Here is a 6,318-nt window from a genome sequence, read left to right on the forward strand (position 1 = left end):
TGACCAGGTGCACGCCGGCCTTTGGGTGACCAGGTGCACATGGTCCTTTTGGGTGACCAGGTGCACATGGTCCTTTGGGTGACCAGGTGCACGCCGGCCTTTGGGTGACCAGGTGCACATGGTCCTTTTGGGTGACCAGGTGCACGCCGGCCTTTGGGTGACCAGGTGCACATGGTCCTTTTGGGTGACCAGGTGCACATGGTCCTTTGGGTGACCAGGTGCACGCCGGCCTTTGGGTGACCAGGTGCACACGGTCCTTTTGGGTGACCAGGTGCACGCCGGCCTTTGGGTGACCAGGTGCACATGGTCCTTTTGGGTGACCAGGTGCACGCCGGCCTTTGGGTGACCAGGTGCACGCCGGTCCTTTTGGGTGACCAGGTGCACAAGTTCCATTTGGGTGACCAGGTGCACGCGGTTCATAACAGCGCGGTTATCTGCTTTAATGTCCGAGGAGGGGTGCTTAAGTGTGGGTGCCCTGGTTCACCTGGTATGCGAGGTTGTGGAGGTGGGGGGGGTCCCCTGCTGGTATCATCCCCGAAATAGAGGGGTGATACCCGGGTGGTGAGTAAGGGCCTACAAGCCTGGAGGTCAATAGCTCCAGGGGGTAAGCTCTACTGTCATGTCCGTAAATAGAGTGGTGTTACCCGGGTTTTGAACCATATTTTAATTTTTGGGTTACCAGATGCACACGGGTCTTTTGGAAAACAATCACAATCTGCATCCATCGTAATATCTTAAACTGTATATAAAGCACCTAAGGACGGGCCTGACCGAGAGAGGGCCGTAGTAGGGTACTCCCCTAGCGGGCTATATCAATAGAATGACCGGTAAAATGATTTAAAACAGTTTTATAATTTTTGGGTTACCAGATGCACACGGGTCTTTTGGAAAACAATCACAATCTGCATCCATCGTAATATATGAAACTGTATATAAAGCACTGAAGGACGGCCCCGACCGAGACAGGGCCTTAGTGGGGTGCTCCCATAGCGGGCTATATCAATAGAATGACCGGTAAAAGTATTTAAAACCGTTTTATAATTTTTGGGTTACCAGATGCACGTTTTCAATCACCAGTTGCACGGAGGATTAATAGCAATCTGCATCCATCGTGATTTCTTAAAGTGTGTAAAAAGCACCCAAGGACGGCCCTGACAGAGAGAGGGCCGTAGTGGGGCACTCCCCTAGCGGGCTATATCAATAGAATGACGGGTAAAAGTATTTAAAACCCTTTTATAATTTTTGGGTTACCAGATGCACGTTTTCAATCACCAGGTGCACGGAGGAAAATGAGCATTTGCATCCATAGTCATGTTTTAAACCGTCCATAAAGCACTCTTGGCCGGCCCCGGCAGAGAGAGAAAGAGATGGTGAAAAAAAAAAAAAATCATCATCAGACCTTCCATAAATAATTCGGGCCGGCCCCCATTGCTAAAGGTCCGTAGTAGGGTGCGCCATAAGCGGACATGAATAGATGGAACACCGCTAACCGCATAGAGAACCGTGTTTTGGGTGACCAGGTGCACGTTTTCAATCACCAGTTGCACATTTTCAATCACCAGTTGCACGGAGGATTAATAGCAATCTGCATCCATCGCGATTTCTTAAAGTGTCTATAAAGCACTCAGGACGGGCCCGACCGAGACAGGGCCTTAGTGGGGTGCTCCCATAGCGGGCAACAATGAGAGGGGTGCCTTTAAATTCATTTTGAACCATATTTGAAATTTTGGGTTACCAGATGCACGTTTTCAATCACCAGTTGCACGGAGGATTAATAGCAATCTGCATCCATCGTGATTTCTTAAAGTGTGTAAAAAGCACCCAAGGACGGCCCTGACAGAGAGAGGGCCGTAGTGGGGCACTCCCCTAGCGGGCTATATCAATAGAATGACGGGTAAAAGTATTTAAAACCCTTTTATAATTTTTGGGTTACCAGATGCACGTTTTCAATCACCAGGTGCACGGAGGAAAATGAGCATTTGCATCCATAGTCATGTTTTAAACCGTCCATAAAGCACTCTTGGCCGGCCCCGGCAGAGAGAGAAAGAGATGGTGAAAAAAAAAAAAAATCATCATCAGACCTTCCATAAATAATTCGGGCCGGCCCCCATTGCTAAAGGTCCGTAGTAGGGTGCGCCATAAGCGGACATGAATAGATGGAACACCGCTAACCGCATAGAGAACCGTGTTTTGGGTGACCAGGTGCACGTTTTCAATCACCAGTTGCACATTTTCAATCACCAGTTGCACGGAGGATTAATAGCAATCTGCATCCATCGCGATTTCTTAAAGTGTCTATAAAGCACTCAGGACGGGCCCGACCGAGACAGGGCCTTAGTGGGGTGCTCCCATAGCGGGCAACAATGAGAGGGGTGCCTTTAAATTCATTTTGAACCATATTTGAAATTTTGGGTTACCAGATGCACGTTTTCAATCACCAGTTGCACGGAGGATTAATAGCAATCTGCATCCATCGTGATTTCTTAAAGTGTGTAAAAAGCACCCAAGGACGGCCCTGACAGAGAGAGGGCCGTAGTGGGGCACTCCCCTAGCGGGCTATATCAATAGAATGACGGGTAAAAGTATTTAAAACCCTTTTATAATTTTTGGGTTACCAGATGCACGTTTTCAATCACCAGGTGCACGGAGGAAAATGAGCATTTGCATCCATAGTCATGTTTTAAACCGTCCATAAAGCACTCTTGGCCGGCCCCGGCAGAGAGAGAAAGAGATGGTGAAAAAAAAAAAAAATCATCATCAGACCTTCCATAAATAATTCGGGCCGGCCCCCATTGCTAAAGGTCCGTAGTAGGGTGCGCCATAAGCGGACATGAATAGATGGAACACCGCTAACCGCATAGAGAACCGTGTTTTGGGTGACCAGGTGCACGTTTTCAATCACCAGTTGCACATTTTCAATCACCAGTTGCACGGAGGATTAATAGCAATCTGCATCCATCGCGATTTCTTAAAGTGTCTATAAAGCACTCAGGACGGGCCCGACCGAGACAGGGCCTTAGTGGGGTGCTCCCATAGCGGGCAACAATGAGAGGGGTGCCTTTAAATTCATTTTGAACCATATTTGAAATTTTGGGTTACCAGATGCACGTTTTCAATCACCAGTTGCACGGAGGATTAATAGCAATCTGCATCCATCGTGATTTCTTAAAGTGTGTAAAAAGCACCCAAGGACGGCCCTGACAGAGAGAGGGCCGTAGTGGGGCACTCCCCTAGCGGGCTATATCAATAGAATGACGGGTAAAGTATTTAAAACCCTTTTATAATTTTTGGTTACCAGATGCACGTTTTCAATCACCAGGTGCACGGAGGAAAATGAGCATTTGCATCCATAGTCATGTTTTAAACCGTCCATAAAGCACTCTTGGCCGGCCCCGGCAGAGAGAGAAAGAGATGGTGAAAAAAAAAAAAATCATCATCAGACCTTCCATAAATAATTCGGGCCGGCCCCCATTGCTAAAGGTCCGTAGTAGGGTGCGCCATAAGCGGACATGAATAGATGGAACACCGCTAACCGCATAGAGAACCGTGTTTTGGGTGACCAGGTGCACGTTTTCAATCACCAGTTGCACATTTTCAATCACCAGTTGCACGGAGGATTAATAGCAATCTGCATCCATCGCGATTTCTTAAAGTGTCTATAAAGCACTCAGGACGGGCCCGACCGAGACAGGGCCTTAGTGGGGTGCTCCCATAGCGGGCAACAATGAGAGGGGTGCCTTTAAATTCATTTTGAACCATATTTGAAATTTTGGGTTACCAGATGCACGTTTTCAATCACCAGTTGCACGGAGGATTAATAGCAATCTGCATCCATCGTGATTTCTTAAAGTGTGTAAAAAGCACCCAAGGACGGCCCTGACAGAGAGAGGGCCGTAGTGGGGCACTCCCCTAGCGGGCTATATCAATAGAATGACGGGTAAAAGTATTTAAAACCCTTTTATAATTTTTGGGTTACCAGATGCACGTTTTCAATCACCAGGTGCACGGAGGAAAATGAGCATTTGCATCCATAGTCATGTTTTAAACCGTCCATAAAGCACTCTTGGCCGGCCCCGGCAGAGAGAGAAAGAGATGGTGAAAAAAAAAAAAATCATCATCAGACCTTCCATAAATAATTCGGGCCGGCCCCCATTGCTAAAGGTCCGTAGTAGGGTGCGCCATAAGCGGACATGAATAGATGGAACACCGCTAACCGCATAGAGAACCGTGTTTTGGGTGACCAGGTGCACGTTTTCAATCACCAGTTGCACATTTTCAATCACCAGTTGCACGGAGGATTAATAGCAATCTGCATCCATCGCGATTTCTTAAAGTGTCTATAAAGCACTCAGGACGGGCCCGACCGAGACAGGGCCTTAGTGGGGTGCTCCCATCAGCGGGCAACAATGAGAGGGGTGCCTTTAAATTCATTTTGAACCATATTTGAAATTTTGGGTTACCAGATGCACGTTTTCAATCACCAGTTGCACGGAGGATTAATAGCAATCTGCATCCATCGTGATTTCTTAAGTGTGTAAAAAGCACCCAAGGACGGCCCTGACAGAGAGAGGGCCGTAGTGGGGCACTCCCCTAGCGGGCTATATCAATAGAATGACGGGTAAAAGTATTTAAAACCCTTTTATAATTTTTGGGTTACCAGATGCACGTTTTTCAATCACAGGTGCACGGAGGAAAATGAGCATTTGCATCCATAGTCATGTTTTAAACCGTCCATAAAGCACTCTTGGCCGGCCCCCCGGCAGAGAGAGAAAGAGATGGTGAAAAAAAAAAAAAATCATCATCAGACCTTCCATAAATAATTCGGGCCGGCCCCCATTGCTAAGGTCCGTAGTAGGGTGCGCCATAATCGGACATGAATAGATGGAACACCGCTAACCGCCATAGAGAACCGTGTTTTGGGTGACCAGGTGCACGTTTTTCAATCACCAGTTGCACATTTTCAATCACCAGTTGCACGGAGGATTAATAGCAATCTGCATCCATCGCGATTTCTTAAAGTGTCTATAAAGCACTCAGGACGGGCCCGACCGAGGACAGGGCCTTAGTGGGGTGCTCCATAGCGGGCAACAATGAGAGGGGTGCCTTTAAATTCATTTTGAACCATATTTGAAATTTTGGGTTACCAGATGCACGTTTTCAATCACCAGTTGCACGGAGGATTAATAGCAATCTGCATCCATCGTGATTTCTTAAAGTGTGTAAAAGCACCAAGGACGGCCCTGACAGAGAGAGGGCCGTAGTGGGGCACTCCCTAGCGGGCTATATCAATAGAATGACGGGTAAAAGTATTTAAAACCCTTTATAATTTTTGGGTTACCAGATGCACGTTTCAATCACCAGGTGCACGGAGGAAAATGAGCATTTGCATCCATAGTCATGTTTTAAACCGTCCATAAAGCACTCTTGGCCGGCCCCGGCAGAGAGAGAAAGAGATGGTGAAAAAAAAAAAAATCATCATCAGACCTTCCATAAATAATTCGGGCCGGCCCCCATTGCTAAAGGTCCGTAGTAGGGTGCGGCCATAAGCGGACATGAATAGATGGAACACCGCTAACCGCATAGAGAACCGTGTTTTGGGTGACCAGGTGCACGTTTTCAATCACCAGTTGCACATTTTCAATCACCAGTTGCACGGAGGATTAATAGCAATCTGCATCCATCGCGATTTCTTAAAGTGTCTATAAAGCACTCAGGACGGGCCCGACCGAGACAGGGCCTTAGTGGGGTGCTCCCATAGCGGGCAACAATGAGAGGGGTGCCTTTAAATTCATTTTGAACCATATTTGAAATTTTGGGTTACCAGGATGCACGTTTTCAATCACCAGTTGCACGGAGGATTAATAGCAATCTGCATCCATCGTGATTTCTTAAAGTGTGTTAAAAAGCACCCAAGGACGGCCCTGACAGAGAGAGGGCCGTAGTGGGGCACTCCCCTAGCGGGCTATATCAATAGAATGACGGGTAAAAGTATTTAAAACCCTTTTATAATTTTTGGGTTACCAGATGCACGTTTTCAATCACCAGGTGCACGGAGGAAAATGAGCATTTGCATCCATAGTCATGTTTTAAACCGTCCATAAAGCACTCTTGGCCGGCCCCGGCAGAGAGAGAAAGAGATGGTGAAAAAAAAAAAAATCATCATCAGACCTTCCATAAATAATTCGGGCCGGCCCCATTGCTAAAGGTCCGTAGTAGGGTGCGCCATAAGCGGACATGAATAGATGGAACACCGCTAACCGCATAGAGAACCGTGTTTTGGGTGACCAGGGGCACGTTTTTCAATCACCAGTTGCACGG

Source organism: Oncorhynchus mykiss, unplaced genomic scaffold, assembly GCF_013265735.2.
Source record: "Oncorhynchus mykiss isolate Arlee unplaced genomic scaffold, USDA_OmykA_1.1 un_scaffold_550, whole genome shotgun sequence".
Classification (NCBI taxonomy): Eukaryota; Metazoa; Chordata; class Actinopteri; order Salmoniformes; family Salmonidae; genus Oncorhynchus; species Oncorhynchus mykiss.